Raw genomic sequence first — 20,746 nt, forward strand, 5'->3', positions numbered from 1 at the left:
GGCACCAGGTGGGATTTGGCGTAGTTCACGGAGAATCCCAGGTCCGTGAGGAGTTGGACGGTCCTTGCCGTGTGGACCACGGCGAGCTCCCTCGTCTTGGCGCGGATGAGCCAGTCGTCCAGGTAGGGGTAGACGTGAATCCCCTCGCGGCGCAGCTGCGCCGCCACCGGTGCGAGGCACTTGGTGAATACCCTGGGTGCCGACCGTAGTCCGAAGGGAAGGGCTTTGAACTGGTAATGACGCCCTTGGACCACGAATCTGAGGAATTTTCGGTGCCCCTTTAGGATGGGAATGTGGAAGTAGGCATCCTCCAAATCCAACGACGATAGGAAGTCTCCTTCCTCCAGCTGACCCAGGACGTGCTGGAGGGTGACCATCCGGAACTTCTGCGCCTTGATGAACTTGTTCAGACGTCGCAGGTCTAGGATGGGGCGCCATCCTCCCGTCTTCTTCTTCACGAGGAAGTATCGCGAGTAGACTCCGGAGCCCCGAAGCCTCTTTGGGACGAGTTCGATGGCGCCCTTTCTGAGCATCGCCTTTACCTCCAGGAGAAGTTGAGGGACGTGAAGTTCTTTCCTGGCCACGGGGGGGACGCGCGGGCACCTTCTTTGAAACTCGAGCGCGTGGCCCCGGGCCAGGGCGTCCAGCACCCAACGGTCGGTGGAGATGGACTCCCACACGCTGACGAAGCCCGCCAGCCGGCCTCCCACCGGGGTGCTTCGGTGGGGGCCCGACCCCACGGTCGGTTCAATCCTGCTTGGACGCGGCCTTGCCGCCTTGACCTCCTTGGCGACGACGGCGGGGTCCGCTAGACTTGCCTCGTCCTCTGTAGGCCTCTTGCGACGACGAGCGGGCCGCTTGACGGTAGGAAGCGAAACCGCCGCCGGAACCTTTGGAGGCGCCCTTGCCTCCGCCGCTCCGAAAGGGCGTTCGTCGTTGCTGCAGGACTCCAAGGGCCCTGGCCGTCTCAGTATCCGCCTTGATGGCCTGAAGGGAATCGTCCACTGTCTTCCCAAACAGGTTGTTCCCGTCGAAGGGCATGTCCAGGACTCTGGTCTGGACGTCCTGCCGAAAGTCTCTAGCTTTGAGCCATCCACGACGTCGAAGGCAAACGCCGTTGCCCAGCTGGCGGAACCCAGTGTCGGCGATGTCCGTCGCCACGGTGATGGCGTGGTCCGACGCCACCTCACCTTCCTGCAGGATCTCAAGGGCCTCCGCCCTCTTGTCGTCCGGCAGAAAATCCAGCAGGGGAGCTATCTTGTACCAGAGCTCCCTGTCGTAGCGGGCCACGATAGCCAAGGCGTTGGCCGCTTTAATCGTCGTCGCTGCCGACGAGATGACTCTACGTCCCATAGCATCCAATTTCTTTCCCTCGCCGTCCGGCGGGGAAGTTGATGTGGAGGCCGCACCCCCCCCCGCTTTCTTCCTGGCTGCCGCGGAGACGACGGAGTCCGGGGTAGGCTGCGCCCGGAGGCATAGGGGGGCCGTGTCCGGGACCCGGTACTTTTTCTCGTACCGGTCTCTTCTAGCTGGCGTCGTGGAAGGGTTCTTGAGGAGGGAAAGGCCCTCATCCCAAATGTCGTCCAACAGAGGCACTGCGAGGACCGTCTTCCTCTTGGCCTCGCGCCGCTGATAAAGGAAGCCTTCCTTTTTCTTCTCCTCAGGGCAGAGTTGGAAAAGCTCGGAAGCCCTGGAGATCATGGAGTGGAAAGATCCGATCTCGTCGGGCGGAGAAGCCCTGGTGGGAGGCGACGACGGAAAATCCTCGTCGTATGCCTCGTCGTCCGTACCCGTCGCTGCCGTGTCAGTCCCCGTATCATCCCCTCGGGTGGACGGGGAGGAGGGCTGGACGGGGCGCGACGGTTGAAAAGGAGGTGGTGGATGGATCCTTCTTCTCTTGGTGGGGGGAACACCAGAAGGTCCCGGTTCTGGATCCCCCGACGGGAGAGGTTCCTCCGTCGGTAACGGTAGCCTCGTCCTTATCTCGGAGCATAAGGACTGTATGGCCAACAAAATGGCCGCCGAGTTGTCTTGCGGCGCTGGCAGAGGGGAATCCGACGGGCGAGCAGGGGCCCCGTCGGTATCCTCGACGATGTCGTCGTCGTCACCTGCGTCGGGGTCCATTCCGACGGGCTGGCCTTCTTCCACGCCTAGGCCGTGGCTTAAGACCTCGATCAGCTCCTCTTCTGAGGTTGAGGCCGAATCTACGACGACGCCCTGCCCCCCCTTCTTCTTCCCCACGGAGGGTTTCACGGGGGTCCTATCGATGGGCACAAAGGAAGACTCCCTCCGCGGAGGCAGGGAGATTCTGGGCCCTGAGGTCGCCACCACTGGTGTAGCCACCACAGGCTGAGCCAGGGCCGCCGTGACCGTTTCGATAGAGGGCTTGGTCGGATGGATCAAGGCCTTCACCACCTTAGGTGCGCTCACCGCCTTATCCTTGAGGGAGGGGGCACTGCCACGCTCCTCCTCTGCCTTAGAGCTCGACCGGGGCCTCTCCAGGAGCTTCGCCGGGTGCTCGGCCTTCCTCTTACCCGACCCAGAGCGTTGGCTCGTGGTTGATGGTGCCGGGGAGGGTGCGCCCTGCCTGGCGCCCGTAGAGCCCGACCGTTCGGCGCTCCCGGTGCCAGCGGACTCGTGGTGCTTGGCCTTATGTTGGGCCCCCGTCGCCGGGGCGCCCTCAAAGGTCTTAGAAGACCGCTCGGATTTCTTCTTCTTCTCGCCAGACGGGCTCTTACCCTCCAGCCAGTTGGCGAGACGTTGATGGCGGTCCTTCATGGTCCGTTCCGACATGTTGCCGCAAAACGCACAGTCCTTCTCCACGTGCGTCTTGTCCTCATGAAGGCAGTAAAGGCAGAAAGAGTGTTCGTCCTCCTTGAAGACGTTCTGCAGCTGGCATCCAGGGCAGACCCTGAACAGCTTTCCGGGCGTCGAGCTTCCCTTCTCCTGGGCCATCTCCGAGACCGGGCCTGAGAAGCTTCTGGAGTCCTCCGAAGTGTAGCTCGACGAAATCTTCACCCTTGAGGGGCACAGATGAATCCGACACGGGTCCCCGTTGATCGGATGTAGGATCGGTGGAGCTTGAGGCTCTTTTGACCGAAAGAATCGAAGTTTTTTGTGAAAAAGCGCGAAAAATAGCACTAACGCTCGAGAGCAATAGCACGAGGATCCCAACACATGAACGTGCGGTAAAAATCTGAAGATGGCTGCCAGAGGCGGTGCTTAGGTAGAGGGCAGTCATTGGCTGTGGTCAGTATGACGCAGAGACCAGTGATTGGTTATTACTACGAAAGACAGATCAGAAACGAAACTGATACTGGTTTTTTCTTTACCGAGGATTCCCAGCCTGACGACGGGGAATATTCATAAGCATGTGAATCCATGCCAGACCCCATGCTGGAGAACACGGTACCTTAAATGGAGAGGATCCTCCAGCGGGGGCAGTTGTTCCTGGCAGCGGGTGCAAGTCGCAGCGTCGTCCAAAGGAAGAGAAGATCTCGTTGTGGAGGAAAGATGAAGGTCGTTGCATTGCCAGGGAAGAAACCAGCCGCGGAGTTCTCCGGTACAAAGGTACTACCCTTTCGGTTTGCGGTGATGGTGAAAACGTGGTATCCCGGTTGCCAGTGTGCTTGGCACAGGCAAGGCGTCCACGAGATGCTCCAGGAAGGCGAAAAGAATGTAGACTGGTTATCCCCACCAGTCGAAGGAAGAAGACTCTCCTGGCTGGAGATCTCTGTCGTTGGGAAAAGTGGTGAGGCGGTTCAGCAGGGCTCCACCGGTGGTGTCGTCGTTGCAGGCCGGCTCAGCTTCTCCCTCCTCGGATTCTTTAGGTCCAGTGGCGACATCTGAAGTTTCAGTCCCCAAAGCCCTGCTTTTATGCAGCACACCCCCATTCACTCAGCCTAGCTGTCAATCAAACATGCTAAGTGGTGAGCTGGCCGGCTTACCACTTGGGCCAATCACACAAGAGTGCGACTTGAGTTACCAAGGTAAGAGTCCAGGGTGCCTAAACACCCTCCCACACCCCCTGTGGTACCCAGACAGTTTGGAGGCTTCTGTGGAGAAGCCAGCAAAAAAGTGGAACAAAGGGCTCGACTTGGGTTGGAGTCACAGAAGAGTCTATGTTGGGGTGTTGCTACGACACCCCTGGGTTACAACACGGAGGGTGCTGTGTAACCCACATCAAAAAAATCACATGAGACCCTATGGAGTAAAAGACCCCATAGCCCATCAAACACATGGAAAGATAAAGCAACACCTCAAATCATGTCTAAGAGTGGGAGCAAAAGAATCTCACTCTTAGCAGGAGAGAAAAAAAATAAACCCCAAAAATCCAGCAAAGCTGCTGGGGGACTCACTAGGTTTGGGAAATTAGCCTTACAGAGAATTCTCCCTAACAGAAGATCCGCACCGCCTTCCCCCGTAGCGAAGGCTGGAACAACTTGAGGGCCCAGAAACCACCCAAAGATCCAGGACGTTTATGGGCAAGTCCTTCTCTTCTGGAAGCCCTAGGCATCTGATGTGAGACTGTCTTGTATGGGCTCATCAACCCCCCAGGAGGAGTCTGTGGTGACCGTGGCCTGGTACAGGGCAGGAGGTGTCCGAAAGGGAGCTCCTTGAGTGAGATGAGGATGCACCCCCTCACCCCTCCCCATAAGTGCAGAGCCTGTAGGAATGCCCGATTCAGGGCGATCTTGTCTGCCCAAGCACCTGGGCCCTGCTGCCACCTAGCGTCTAGGAATTCCTAGCAGAGGTAGAATCTGGAGCCTGCAAAAGGGGACCAGATGGATGCAGAAAGACATCATGCCAAACAGGAATTTGATGGACTGGACTGTGGCAATGGATGCTGTTGACAGCTGCTGAACCCTCCGTAGAACGGCGTAGCCCTCTCCTCCAAGGGGGTTGCCAGACATGCAACTGCATTAAGACGTGTGCCCAGGAACAGCACATTCTGCGATGGCACCATGCAGGACTTTGGATAATTAATGGAGAATCCGAGCCAAGTCAGAAGGCATATGGTCTACGCTGTGTGCTAGGTCGCCAGCGTGCGAGAACGGGAGCGAATGAGCCAGTCGTCCAAATAAGGGTGTTTATGCCTTTGCAGCGTAGGTGCGCCGCCATGAGGGCCAAGCATTTTGCGAACACCCTTAGAGCCGATTTCCGGTCTAAGGTCAGGGCCTTCAACTGGTAGTGCCTTACCCTGTACTACAAAAAGCAGTAACTTCTGATGCTTGTGAAGAATGGGAATGTGGAAGTACGCATCCTCTATGTTCAGAGTTGCCAGAAAGTCCCCCTTCACAAGCTGGTCTAGCAGGTGCTGCAACGTGACCATCCTGAAATGTTGGGTCTTCAAATACTTGTTCAGGCACAGTCTAGGATCGGTAGCCACCCGCTTGACCTCTTCCATACTAGAAAGTATCTGGAGTACACTCCGGAGACCCAGAGGTGCTGAGGGACTGGCTCTATTGCCTCTTTTCCCAATATGGCCTGAACCTCCCGTAGCAGTTTAGCCATGCAAATTTGACACACGACAAGAGGAATGTGAAGTCACCCGTCTTGAAATTCTAAATCGTTCCCTTGCAGAAGAACATCCAGCACCCATTTGTCCATGGTGATGTTTCTCCACTCTTCGACAAAGTTCGATAGCCACCCTCCCACTCAGATGAGAAAGAGGGTGCACAGATTTATGGCCGGTGCAGTGCTGCTTGAGCATCTGCACCACAGCCTCAGGACGACGATGCTGGCCTCTGCTGCCGTAGGCCTCGGACCAGCCACTGTAAGCTTCCTGGGTGGAAGACTGAGGGCAGACAATCTGGGGTAGTGTCCCCCTTGGAGGACCTGGACACTCTTCCCTTTGGGAACAAAAGGATGCCCACCTTTGCTGTAGGGTCCCCAGGGAACGTGCAGTCCTGTGTCGGTCTTCATAGCCTGGAGAGTCATCCACTGCTTTCCCAAACAGGCTGTCTCCATAAAAAACATGTACGCAACCTTGGAGTGCACGTCCACTCGAAAGTTCGTGGCCATCAGCCACCCCTGGCACCCAAGGGCCACGGCATTCCCTATCTGGCAGAATCCTGAGTCTGCCATTTCCAGCGCCACAATAATGAAGTGATCCGAAGCCACCACACCTTCCTGGAATAGGGCCAGGGCCTCTGCCTTCTTGTCATCAGGAAGGACATCCAGTATCTGGCCGAGCTTGTACCAAACCTTCCTGTTGATGCGAGACCGGATGGCAAGGGCATTGGCAGCCTTGCTGGTTAAGGCAGCAGTGTAGATCTGCTTGCCAACCGCATCTAGCTCCTTGCCTTCCTGGTCTGGGGCACCATGGACAAAGACAAGGGATTGGACATGCACTTCCTGGTGGCGGCAGACACCACCGAGTCTGGAGAATGCTGTGACCAGAGACACCTGGACGCGGAGTCTGGGATCTAGTATTTCTTCTACAGCCTTAATGGCATTGTACTTGGAGTTTTCATGAGGACCAATCCCTCCTCCCAAACATCGTCCAACAACACAACCAACACAACAGTCGAAAACCCTACTTTTTTTCTTCCAGGACCAGAGTGAAGAGTTTGGACGCCTTTAAGCTGATGGCACTGAAGGAGCCAATTCCGCCCCCAGTGGTGAAGCCCCAGCAAGCTCTGCAACATCCGGAGGTTCCCCATCAGCGGGGACATAATCCTGATACTCATCAATACAAGTAGCCATGGTAGTCATGGCAGTGCCAGTGTCTGTGCGCAATGGCTTCTCCTCCACTGGGGTCAAGGACCCAAGTCCAGATCCATATGCGACAGGCGTCCTATGGGACGGTGCCAGCTGACGTTTTGGCCTGCGAGGACTCCTGGCTGGTGGCCTTGGAGGACTTCGGGTCGTAGTGTGATGAATTAACCAGGTTACTCACCATAGTGACTACCTTACTCCTAGTCCATAGTCCCCTTTCCTCCATACTTACGGGACATCTCTCCGTCCTGTGGGACGGGACCGGAGCACTTTGTAAAAAGCAATCACCATTTTTTTCCCAAAAATGTGTCCTTCCTCTCTTTCTTGCGCGGGGCCCAACATGCGACCGTAACCCCGCCTACCTCGGCTCTGCCCCACGCATCGCCCATCAGTCCTTTTCTATCGCCAGGTCAAAGACCTATTAGCAATAACAGAGGAACCTTATTAGAGGGGACGGCGGGCGGTCGTATTGAGGAAAGGGGACTATGGACTAGGAGTAAGGTGGTGAGTAACCTGGTTATACTCCTACGTCCCATCCCCTTTCCTCCATGCTTATGGGAGATTCCCAAGCATTCCTTACAGGAACTATGGATGGATGGAAATACCCCTTACTGAAAAAAGGTTCTTCAGCACAGCCTGACCAAACTGAGCATCAGCTCTTGAGCTCACGTCAAGACAATAATGCTTACAAAAAGCAGATGGGCGGCCCAAGTAGCTGCCCTAGCGATGGACTCCCAGGGGACATATTTCTGAAAAGCAACCGCGGCTGCCTTGCCCCGCACCAGGTGTGCATGAATACCCTTAGGAGGTTTCAGCCCTTGGACAGTGAAAGACTCAGTAATGCAGGCGGCGATCCACCGAGAAATAGTCGCCTTAGACACCTGCTTACCCTGAGGGTTACCAAAGGTCACAAACAGTTGAGAAGAACTCCAAAGCTCGGAAGTTCTGTCCAGATAGAACATAAGAGTTATTTTTGAGGAAAGCCAACAGAGGTCTCAGAGCAAGCTCTGGTACCCCACGACTCAGTAGAACTGGGTCCACACACAGCCACCACAGGAGGGGTCTCGGAGCGTGCTCCGGTATCCACAGCCCCTTACAGAGACCCTCGGAAAAAACTCTGGTACAATTATTAGGCCCAACTGGCACCTCAGGGCAATCCCCGGTGACAGAGCGATCAACGCCCCTCCCGGTCCGGGAGGAACCCGGAAAGGTATCCCCCGGCCAGGGTGCTCTGAAAAGTAAAGAACTTACCGGGCGTTTCCTCTTTTCGTCGATGAACGCCTGAAAATGCAAAGGAGGAGTTCACCGGAACACCACCTCCCACCGTTCCAACCGACGTTCAAGTGCCCGGACCGAGAGGAGTCGCAGTAAAAACAGGCGTCCCAATGTTCATCCGGACCCAAACACTCTAGGCAAAGAAGATGGGGATCCACCCTTGCGAAGCGACGATGACACAAAGAGCAATCTGGAAAGTCTAGTTTGAACGACAGACTAGTAAACAATCGCTAATGAGAGCCAGAGAGGAAAAACGGAAGAATATCTTCTGAGGATGCAAGTGCGTCCAGTCCCGAACGAGCGGAGAAAAGGACTGATGGGCGATGCAGAGCCGAGGTAGGCGGGGTTACGGCCGCGTGCCGAGCCCCACACAAGTAAGAGAGGACGGACACATTTTTTAAAACATTTTTTGGATGCTTTTTACAAAGTGCCCCAGTTCCATCCCACAGGACGGTGAGATGTCCCTTAAGTATGGAGGAAAGGGGACAGGGCGTAGGAGTACAGAGATTATTCCCCAAAAAACCTGGCCTGGGACCCTTCACATGTGGCCAAGGAAATGCAGATGCTTATTGATCCTGGGGGTGGTGTTCTGTGGGAGGATCACATGGGGTTAGTGGGGAATCCGATCAGGAGGAATGGGAAAACCCCTTTACTAACTTTCCCAGAGACACTACCACTTTACCAGCCTATTTTAAGACTAAAGTTGTGAAAGGAAAAGGTAACTTGAACATTGGGCACTTAAAAGTGCCACAATGCCCACATTACAGAGACAAGGAAGAGAGATGCAGAGGCACTAGACTGTAAGGTGCAGTCTAGTGGTTCGGAGACCCACACCTAGAGAGAATAAAGTTGCTAACCCGAGTGACTACCTTACTCCTAGTCCATAGTCCCCTTTCTTCCATACTTTTGGACCGGAGCACTTTGAAGCATCAAAAGACTACTTTTTGTCCTTTTATTTTCAGGCGGCGTCACTGCAGGTGGCTGTAACCCTGCCTTCCTGAGCTCCGCCCTGCGCATCGACCTTCCGTCCTTTTCTAACGCCAAAGTCGAAGGACCATTAGCAAAATAGAGGAAACATTTAAGAGGGGACGGGTGGATGGAACAAAGGGGACTATGACCTTGGAGTAAGGTAGTCACTACGGTGAGTAACTCTGTTATATTCCTACTTCCCGTCCCCTTTCCTCCATACTTTTGAGAAATTCCCAAGCACTGACCAAAGAAACAGGAGGATGGAAATTTCCCTTACTGGAACAGGCTCTTAAGAACTGCCTGGCCAAACTGGGCATCAGCCCGGGAGCTCAGGTCAAGACAATAGTGTCTACAAAAAGCAGAGGGAGAAGCCCAAGTAGCAGCCTTGGCTATGGACTCCCAAGGGACTTATTTCTGAAAGCCAACAGCAGCCATGGACCAAATGTGCATGAACGCCCTTTGGGGGCTGCAGGCGTTGAATCGTTTAAGCCTCTGAGAGACACGAAGTGATCCATCGTGAAATGGACGCTTTTGAAGCCGGTTTCCCATTTGGGGCCCCGAAAGTAACAGAGTTGTGGGGAGCTTCTGAAATTGCTTGTTCTTTCAAGGTAAAACGTCAGAGCTCTGACATGCATGTTATGTAGAACTCTTTCTGCAACCAAGTCCAAGGGGTACCAAGAGCTAAATTGTCTCTAATCAATAAGAGTGCCTTCTACAATGCAGCTCCTATACTAAGGAACTCTATTCTGCCAGAGCTCAGAATGGAAACGTCCCTGGATAAGTTTAAGAAGAAATGTGAAGATTTACCTTTTTAAGCAATCTGAGCAATCTTTGTCTGGTATGGCAGGTTAGCTTTATGTGTTGCCCATCGTGGGTGTGTTTTTTTCCTTTTTTCCATTTAGGTGTCATCCTCTCTGCCCGTATGCCTCTGGGCCGGTCTGTATTGCGCAGTGAAGTAGAAGACCGGGTTCGGAAAGAAAACCGGTAGGGATATTGGCTGGTTTATGTGCAAATCCGAGACCATTTTTGGAAGGACAGAAGGATGAGTGCGTAGCACAACCTTATCCTTGTGAAAGGTCAAGAACGGGTGTTGGACAGTGAGAGCTTGCAGCGCGCTTATTCTTCTTGCAGATGTTATTGCAGTTAAGAATGCCACTTTCCAGGAGAGAAACTTGAGCTCCGTAGTTGCCAATGGTTCAAAAGGCTTGTGACACAGAACGGTAATGACCACGTTTAGATCTTATTTTGTGTGTGGAGGCCGGACCAGCGGAAAGAGGTAGAGGAGACCTGCAAAATGCCTCTTGGTTACTAAATTTTTCAGAGAAAAAGAGCAATTATCTGTAGAAAGATATGTTGCAATGGCTGGCAGATATGTTTTGCACAATAAGACGTGGATGTCAGAGGCTGCAAGGCCCGATATAAAAGACAAGACACAGCCAACAGAAGCATGACGAGGCTCAAGCTGTTTAGCAAGACACCAATGACAAAAACAAAGTCATTTACTTTTGTACTGCTCTCTTTTAGAGGACTTAAGTGCCGCCAGGATTATGCACATATTATCTTCCGAAAGGTTAAATTGCGCTAAAGCCCTCAACTCAGGCACCAGGCCTCCAAGTTGAAGGATTGTGGGGAGGGGTGCCACACCTGGTGATTGCTCTGGTGTAGAAGACTGGGGGATCTGAAGTAACCTGCTTAGGTCCCATATCGATAGGTGCTGAAGCTCTGAGAACCGGAACCTGGCTGGCCACCAAGGAGCTATGAACAGGAGAGTGCAGTTGGAGGCACTTCTAAGCTTCCAGACTGAACGATGAATCAACGGCAGAGGAGGAAAGGCATAAGTTTTCATGGTGTCCCATGGAATCTCGAGCGCATCCCCCAAAGAAGATGCTCCGAGACCATCCCTGGAACAATAGAGTGGTAGTTTCCTGTTGGTTGCAGTCGCAAAAAAGATCACAGTTGGAGAACCCTGGTACTGGAAAAGCTTTGCCAGAACATTGCAGTTCATTTCCCACTTGCAATTCGCTACAGACTGGCGGCTTAGGGCATCTGCCACAACATTGATCTGTCCCGTAATGCGCACACCCGGTACCCAGACATTGGGCCTCATTATGGGTGTGCCGGTCTGGAAACATCGGTGCCGGTTGTTTCCAGACCGGCACGCTACGACTCTGCGGGTGGGTGCCATCACGCCCGCCAGAGTCAGACCTGGCAGATGCAACGGTACCTGCCCGCACAGTTTCACGGAAGGACTGGCACCGTTATTAACGGTGCCGGTGCATCTGTGGTCCCCATGGAGTCCAATGACCTCCATGGGAATGGAGACTTACAGAATTACCAGCGCCTAACTTGCCGGCTGCCGGGGTCGTAATACCCCGGTGTTACTAGGAAGTCAGGCGCTGGTAGTTTACTTGGGGTCTGGCGTCAAGCCGCGGTTATCACCGACAGGCTTACCACCAGACCCATAATGAGGCCCATTGTCTTGGACTGCCCAATTCCAAATCTGGATAGCTAGATACACTAGAGGAGGAGCCTTGGTGCCCCCATTTGTTGACTTAGAATCTGTTCACAACAAGACTTTATCCTGTGACGTCCATCATAACTGTCAGCATACAGTGAGTACACAATCACCTGCTGAACGTACTTAACTATGAAAGTCCTTGGTGAATCGCTGCAATGCGAGCACTGCAGACGATCTGCTGCAGCATAGCTCTATAGCTGAAAGACTGACCCTGCTACTGTATCAGTTCGCATATTAACTGATCCCTTGTCCTACAGACACAGAGATCCAGTTTGCTCAACTGTTTCCACCGACAGTGAAGACGCTGGGGTTGACTACTGTAAAAGATTACAATATCAAGTGCCCAGCATATGCGCCAATGAATCTGAACACAAAGCGAGTGTCACTCACCGTTTAATCAGCAATGAGGAAACAGACTACTGTTAACACCTTCAGTCTCTGCGTGGGACCCCAGCACTTCACCATGAGCAACTAATCCCATGGGAGACAGACTGAGATGTTGGAAAAACCACTCGTCTCAATTATTCCATCTACAGAAATTTTGAATTTACATCCATATCAGTGAAGAGTACGTCAACCTGTTGTGACACGAACCCCAAAGTCAGTGACTTAGCAGCACAGGATAACTTATTCAAAACACAGGTGCTAAAAACCTAGATACAAATTGTATACTAGAATACTTACACGTAATCATCTTTACTTTTATTTTTAGAAAAACATCACACCCCCAGATACACTCCCAGATATCCTTACCTAAAGAAGGGCACTGCTCAGCCCGAAACACGTTGTAGCTAATAGGAGACGACTTACAGAGACATCTCTTCATAGACCAAGCATTCGTCCCTATTGACATATCTGAGCCAATCAACATTTATCAACTGAATTGCTTTACGTTATGATACATTGTCAGTTACTGTTAATGATGCAGGTTTTCAATGAACTATCACATGCATGGCGATTACCCCAGTGGTGCACTTATATCTAAACTGTTCTGCACTGTAAGGCATTTTTCTTGTATAGGCAATCCTTGTTTCTTACCCAAATGCAGTGAGATGTGATAATATTCGTTGTACTTTAGTGGTCTGATCTTAGTATCTATATGTATAAATGAGCAAAATTTCTTTTGTGAATTCAGTAACTGTATGCACGTCTTTAATTTATTGACAATTATATTCCCTTATGTATGCCTGAAGTCTTATCCTGTGATGTTTGACGGACCCTGTTCTATAGTGTGATCTTGTAGGCAAGATCTGACTGGGAACACCAAAATACGGCTGTACTTTAACATTAGCTGAAGCTCACCATACACCGAGTGCACCTCTACACACAATTCTTCCAGGCAGAAGCCTAACCTAGACACCGTGTTCTGGTCTCCAGCTTTCTGCTTATTTTTTCTAAGTGGCAAGGCTAGTTTATAGTTCTGATTCGGAAGGAAGACTTTTTTGCTGGAGTTTAACAAGCTCCATTTGTCTTTTTAGGTAAGGAATTTCCCTCTAAGAAATAGGGCAAAATAGGCGTTTTCCATTTATTTAAATAAAACCTGTTAAATCATGGCGTTAAGTCGTCTGACTCCTTTTTGCTCGCCACATGGTACTAAAATGTTGCCACTTTTACTTAATAAAAATACCTGCTTATTTTCGCCTAGTTGATACCCACTTGATGCGGACTATTTGCCTTTAGGACAATGGAGGCTGGTTACTTTGCATTCTAACAGGTTTACTACTAATATCCAGACTTGCCTGATCACTTAGTTATCCAGTGCTCTCTTACTTATCTTCGGATTTCACATAAAGACTTAAGACAATAGGACTAGGCAGTGCTCTAAACAGCTCAGTTATCTAGCTCTTTAGAGTCCCAAGAAATGGGAGAACATATTACAAATTATTACAACAGTAGTGATCTGGTGCAGTAAAAATGCAAAGTAGCATAATATAAAAACATGTAGTATGAGAAATAATTTGGTGTACTAATCCTGCCCAGATCAAACGTCAACTGTAACATACAAAACAATTAGGAGTGTGTTCAGTTAAGTAAATATTGGATGTTAAATTTGCATCAGCATGCAATGAAAACTAGATAACGCTGGTCTTGGCCTCCACTGCGATTCCCCCAAAGGCAATGCAAAAAAACGCAGCCCGCAACATAAGCAGCCAGAAGAAATGTAATCATATCACCCCGACGTTAAAGAAATGTACTGTCAGCCTCTCCATGCCATCATCATCTTCAAGTCAGCATGCATTGTCTACAAGACCATAACAACTAATGCATCTCCATAATTGAACTAAATGCTCACCTTCTTAACAGCCTAGAGTATAACCAGAAGCAACAAAGTCAGGCAGCAAACCAAGAAATGAGGGAAAGGAAACAAATAATAGGCCTTCTCCTGCATGTCTTCCTCACTCCTTCGCTTCAAAAAAGAAACTAAAATGCTGTTCTTCAAAGATCGAATCATCGAACCCTTAAGGCTAAATTATTGGGAATAGCCCCTACCCATCATGTCAGGCTTACCTCCAACTGTCATAAGCCCCCTAATGGAAAGATAGTCCACTTTTTCTGTGTACTGTGATCTTTTTCTAAACATCTAGATTTTCCCAATTAAAAAAAAACGAATTTATACTTTACATAAATACATATACTGCCCTGTGTAGGATTATTTTTGCTAGCTCTAGCTTGCCCATCATTGACAAGTTAGTAGAGTCAACGTTCAATAAAGTTCTGTTATCCCAACAAAAAGCCAACCTTTGCCTTTTCTCTGGGATCACTGGATGTCCACCAACCATAGAGAACTGATGAATCAGCAAATATCTCTCGCTCTCCCCACACCCAGCAGGCACAGCCAACTCCCAAGCCTCAGAGATCCACTGCTAATGGAAGGGCTTACTGTCAAGTCCTCACAAAGATAAACACTATGAGGGATAAACTCCCGACAACAAGAGCACAGCCAACAGGAGAGCCAAAATCCAAATGACAAAGAATGGAACTACAAGTCGATAAAACACAAAAGCACTGCTGACACTCAAACACCCTGATTCATGGAATTATTTACGTGCAAAACGCACATTTGCATGCCATTCTGCCCGAAAATCCCCGTTTGAGGTATGAGGATTTTCAGGCAGAATGGCACACAAATGTGCGTTTTATGCACAAATAATTCAATGAATCAGGGCCAGTGTGTCCTTCTCCCATCTGAAGTCCCTCTGTCCAACAGCGCCTACATCTCCCAGCACCAAGCTGCATCCTTAATGAACCGGACAATTGCAATGGACCAGACTTCACGGGTCTTATTACTGGCCTGGCAGTATTACAACAAAGGCTCCATAGCAGTCCCTCCCAGCTCAAAATACCATTCCTCACCAAAAGAACAAATGCTGATCTCCAGCTGCATACGTTCCCTAGCGCTAACTTCCAGCAGACAAATGCAGAAGACAACTGAATGCACTGCATGGCCCTTTGCACTGGGCCTTTCACTCAGAAAGGTGCCCAACGAATCCCGAAGAAAAGTCATTGTGCTGTTTCTTTAGCCTTGAATCCCATACTGAGGGATGGAATCCCTGCCCTAGTCTACGTGTTCCAAGGCACCAAAATAACTGCACTTCAGTTCCAATTAGCAGTCACCTAAATATTCAGAATTTCACTACGATACAGACTAGACACATTTTTTTTTCCAAAATAGGAAAAGAGGGAAGTAAGAAACAAGGATGGCCACAGATGCCAAAACACTAAGGGGACTGAACTCTACTTTTCTGACATTTTACAAAGAACCCTATGTTGAGAGGTCCCCTTTTCCACACCACGATTTAACATTCACCATTTCTATTAAGAAGTGTGTGTCTCTCATGCCACATGATCAATATCTAGAGCTTTCACTATTTTGGCCGAGGACAACAAAGACGGTCTGATCTCCAGACCGCCAACCCTTCACCTTTCATATATTCTCTGGCTTCATGTTCTGCCCCTGAGAACTTGCCCTTCACCCTCCGTGTTATGCCAGGTGAACAACAGCATCTGTTTCTGGGCCCATATTGTTGCTTGCCAGTACTGTAATTTTGTATTGATTTCTTAATGACTGTGTCCTAAAACATGCACTCGTATGATATCCTCCCCTCTGCAGCAGAGGAGAGCTTTAACACTTAAGTAATGGAAGCTTTTGAAAAATAGAAAGAGAGGACTCTGTTGTACATGCAATCTCTAATCTGCCATTACTGGAAGCTAAATTGCTGCTGTTAACCAAATTTATCTGAGCTCTGACTCTTAAAAACGTGATAAAATTGTTAAGTTTTAAATAACATCCTTCATAAATTTCAGTATGTGATACTCTACTTGCATCTTAACTTACAGGTACAAACGCAAGCCACTTTTTCTGTTCTTGTTTTGTACACACATTATTTTGTCTGCTAATTTGCAACATTAAAGCCTATTATGAAACTCGATAAGAATATTAATAACCAAAACAGGCAATATATTACAGGATTACGACAATTTTGCAATTACTGAAGCAAGTCCACAATCTATTTAAAAATCACAATGCAACATGCATTTCCGAGATAAATGCTAAAGCGTGATGAGACTTGCCCTTTTGTTGCGATTATGTTATGCAAGGGATGCATGCAGGTCCCTCGTTGGGCCAAGATCCACAGAGTCCACAAAACCTCATGTAGTTGGAGACACTCATTACGTAATGAGCATTTCCTAAGAGTGAATCCCATGGTGACTAAAGTAATGGGTCAACCGGCGTGCTCTTTCAAAATCTTGCGCATTGCCTCTTACGCCATGCTATTTATTTTTGGAGTCTATTTCTGGGATAGCCGTAGAATTAAGATGTGAGAAAGGGAGGCAAAGATCATTTGTCACACTGCGCCTCATCTCCAGGTTGGAAGTGTGTTGCGTGGAAAAACGGTATGAAGATTTTGTCCCTCTAGATCCAGGGCCTCCAACCAGTGGATTGTGAGCCACTGGTAACTCCTTGTAACATACACCAAAATGAGCAATATGCATTTATTTTGGTGTCCGGCAGTAGGCAATAGTAACCCAATTGTATTAAAGGTTATGATAGAGTTTGCAATGATATGGAGAAGCCCATCTCCATGTGTGTCCCCAATACAGGAATTCAACTACCAACAGCAATGTTACAATTAAGCAAATGTGGAAAACTACTAGCTCCACTGTATTCTGGTGCTTGCCCACTTACATTTATAAAACTAAACACAAAAGTAAAATCACAGGTGCTATCAATGAGGGACTTAAAAACATGATCAGAACTCTGTCTCAGCCTAGGTTTACAAAACAAGAATATGGATTAGGTAATTAGGGGAGAAAAGTAAACAGTGGTTTGTATGTATATATTTTAACACGCATAGAATAAATGCAGCTTAAACCTAGTACCAAGTAAAAGAGCACTGCACAAAACAGGGGGTTAATAAAAGGGAGAGAACATTCAGGAAAGCCATGGGATGGGAGATCAATTAATAGGGTTGATCTTCTTTGGATATGTACACAAAGCGGGAGATCTACCGAGATCTGTGGGGTACATGTATACATATATGCAAATTTAATTTATGAGCACTGTTTTTGCTAAATATTGGGCAACACACCATACAATTTACAAGTTATTCACCAACACATGGAAAGTTCCAATATATCCCTAGTCACCAACAGTAGGCGGGATATGCTGGCACTGCCACTGTAAAACACATGTGTATGTGCAAGCCAGGCATGGCTCATTTGTCATGGACCAGATACTCTGTGATACTGCCTCCTTCATAAAGGGCAGAGGGGTGGCAGGTCACCACCCATTAGGAATACGTCGCCCCTCACTGCAGCCATACTTTCGTTGCTCAAAATATTAATATAACGATTTAAGTCATCGCTATACAACGGAATGGATATTAGCACTGTGATTTGCACCTTTTGTTCATATACCTTGATCAAATTGTTTCCACATGTTATTTTTTTCAATCTTGCCAATTTTGACAAAAACATTTAAGGTTAGTCAGCAAAGTAGGCTTGGCTTACTTTTCCTTGGCTGAATTCTGTAATTTGGCATGCGAGCAATGTGAGATTTGGGAGTATGCTAAACTGGCAGTAGATTATATTTTTTAACAAAGCAGCAAATGAAACATGTTGAAGTTTTTTAAAACCATATAACACAATGATTGAAAGATCCCTCAAATTTTATTTTTGCGCAGGCATCCCCAAAAGAAACAAAAAACTTCCATTGATTAAATCCTGGCTGTAGATACAGACACACCATTCAACAAAAAGCAAAGGATGTACCACTTCCATGTAAAAGTGGGAAACCTATTTTTCTTCCAGCGTAAAAAGAAAACTTGAATCTTTAATCCACAGTGCTCAAGTTACAGTGGGGAAAAAAGAACAACATTGAGACATTTTGCAATAATACACACAAATTATGAAACTAATTTTCCCAAAGGAACTTGTACACGAAATGCTGTTAGAGAGGAATTCTTTAAAAGTTGCTAATTATTTGATGAAAAAACAAATGTACTTTTAAAGATGGTCCAATTATGAAGGGCACAGCAACTCCTGTGGCTGAGTCCGTTGTAAGAGATCAAAACTGTCCTTTGCCACGTCAGGTATGCAGCTCGGTGCACACACTATGGCATGGAGGTTATCTGCACTACCAGTCAATCTGGTTGCTTATCTCTGTGAATCTGTCTTTTTCAGACATGAAGTTCCTGAAATCAAAACTTTGATCCCATCTCACAGCATCCGAGCGTTGTTCCTGTTCAAGCTACACACCAGATTACTGAGCACTGGTTGATAGCATTCAGGGTCAGCCTTTACATTGAATGTCTCAAATGATTTCCTACATTCTGATATGCTTGACAATTTTTAGCAGACCGCTAATAACAAAAGATAATGAAATAAAGATGTTTTGTAGTTATAAATGTCAAGGTAAAGCCTATGTTGTACCTTTGTTATAAAAAAAGCAAATAAACCACCCTTGGTACAAATTGTCATACTCATCGAGATCGCCACCCCAGTAGCTCTTGCCAGTAGCTCCCACCTATTGGCCATTAACTACAAGTAGCTCTTGCTAACACGGTTGGAGACCCCTGCTCTAGATTGAGACCATGATTAAAAGTTGATTAGGTGGAGATAAGGTTAACTAGGGAGTGAATTTATAGGACCTGCTGCGACATTGGAAACATCATTGCAATGTCTCGGCTTATGTTAGTTATCTATGTTCTATCTGAAGTATTTAAGGTTGGCACTATTATTTGCATGATCTCTACTAGTTCACCTGCCCTAAGCCCCCCCACCTGGTGCCTTCCTGGTTGCCGCTCTTTCACCACTTAGCAAGCCCCGCCAACCTTTTGCCTTCCTGCTTGCTGCTCTTTTCCCTACTTAAGGAGCCCTCCAGTGTCTTTTCCTTTGCAGCTGGGGAGCAGGTGTAAGTGGATCTAGGTCACCTGGCCTAAACACCACCCACCGTCTTAGCCCTGCTTCTTCTTTCCTGCTCTTAACTCTTGGATCAAGGGTGTCCCTCGCCCAGGCGTCCAAAGCGAAGGGCAGTCGAAGAAAAGGGCAATTCCTGTTTGGATATGTTCGGACCAGGAGAATCCAGAGTCCAACCCCCTGCTAAGACAGCAGGTAACCACGCACCAACATGTGTTTACACCCTCTGTCCCCACAGGCCATCCCCACCCTCTCTGGTCCCCCCCCGTGTGTTTCCCTTGTGCCCCCCTTCCTGCAAACAAGAGTCCGTCCTGATACATTCTGGTTTCACCATCACAGTCTTGTGGCCAATGCTGGATTTTACTTTTATGGACTTCATTGATTCACAGCGCGTCACCCTTTCTCAACTCTCATGCTGGACTTCCTTTGCATCTTGTACTCATGTTGGCCCTGAATCATGCTGTTCCCATCCTCATCTTGTATCCTGGCTTGCAACATTATGTGTTACTACTGACTTCTGCTATTGTATTCGCTCTCCCCTCTTGCTTCTCCACTCTTTTTGACTGCTTACTCTCTGTTCTCCCCTCCCCTCCCCGCTCCCTTTTCCTATCTCCTCCCCTCCTCCCCTTACCTTCTTCTATGCACTTACTCTATCAGAATTGTCCCTGGACCTAGTATGATAGCTACCTCGTATGCCGCTCCACCATCCCCTTACTGTTCCCCCGTCTCCCTCCAGCACTATCTGAAATGTTGTCAGGCCTAGTACGATAGTCACTTGTCTTGTTTTGGTCCTCCCCTCCCTTTCTGCACCCCTCGCCCTCATCTTTTGTTTTTCTCCGGCTCTACCAGAAATGTCGTCAGGCCTAGTATGGTAGTCGCGTGTCTGTTTCCATTTCCTTCCCACTCTCCCCCTCCCTTCCTTGTCTATGTCTTAGCTCTTGCACCATCTGAAATGTCGTCAGGCCGAGTACGATAGTTAATTTCACATCCTTACGCTTCATGGCCTGCAAGAATGTCATATTTTCCCTTGTTCCCTTCCTTGCCTTGATGCACTTTGGAACACATTGCGTATAGGCGCTATATAAATAAACTATTATATCATATTTCATTTGTTTAGAGCTTACCGGTGTGCTGCACGTATACATTTATGAGGAAGATAGCATAGTTTGATAATATTATTGTTTAAGTGAAAAGAGGGGTGGAATTGCTTATTTACACCATTAAGATAAACGACTACAATCAAAATGTGGTATTTTAATGAGGTGGAAAAAAAGTCGACACGTGTTTCGACACTCAGGTCGTCTTCAAGGCACAGGGAAATATGAATGGCATGTGAGCATAAGAAACCATGTAGAGATCAAGGTCGTGTTCGAAGTCGTGTAAGAAAATTAAGATTGTCGTATTGGCTCGAGACAATATATCGCTCGATAGATCGAGTAGAATCGTAATGTGACGGGATGGCTGCTAATATTATTGAACTGGTTGAATAAAAAGTTTAAAATAAAAACTCCCAAAAATGAAAGTCCCTTTCATATGATGGAAAGTATTAAGGTGTTTTATTCATGAAGGCTAATAGCACGATTGTTGCCATGAAATGTACGGGCCTTTCAATCGCAAGATAATGCATTTATTGCAGTTTGTTATTTTCTAATGTATATTGGTTTCTAACTTCAACCTCTATATTCTGGGGAAAACAATAGGAGTAAGACATTTTCTTCAATAAGAGCCGTTTGATCTCGGCATGCAAAATAAAAGTGCATTACAGCAAAGAAAGAAAACATTGAAAACATAGCCGTTGTACATTAGCTTTAATTGTTAAGGTCCCAATTAGCGGTAAATACTTAC

The 20,746-nt window shown here is 48.4% G+C and overlaps 1 protein-coding gene across 7 annotated transcripts in view; it reads right to left on the reverse strand.

Moving 5' to 3' along the window:
• DIPK1A (divergent protein kinase domain 1A) overlaps nucleotides 1-20,746 on the reverse strand; it is an 844,817-nt gene that overhangs the window by 517,429 nt on the left and 306,642 nt on the right. The gene's annotated exons all lie outside the window — the stretch shown is intronic.

This window comes from Ambystoma mexicanum, chromosome 1q (genome assembly GCF_040938575.1).
Source record: "Ambystoma mexicanum isolate Mex_15411 chromosome 1q, UKY_AmexF1_1, whole genome shotgun sequence".
Lineage (NCBI taxonomy): Eukaryota > Metazoa > Chordata > Amphibia > Caudata > Ambystomatidae > Ambystoma > Ambystoma mexicanum.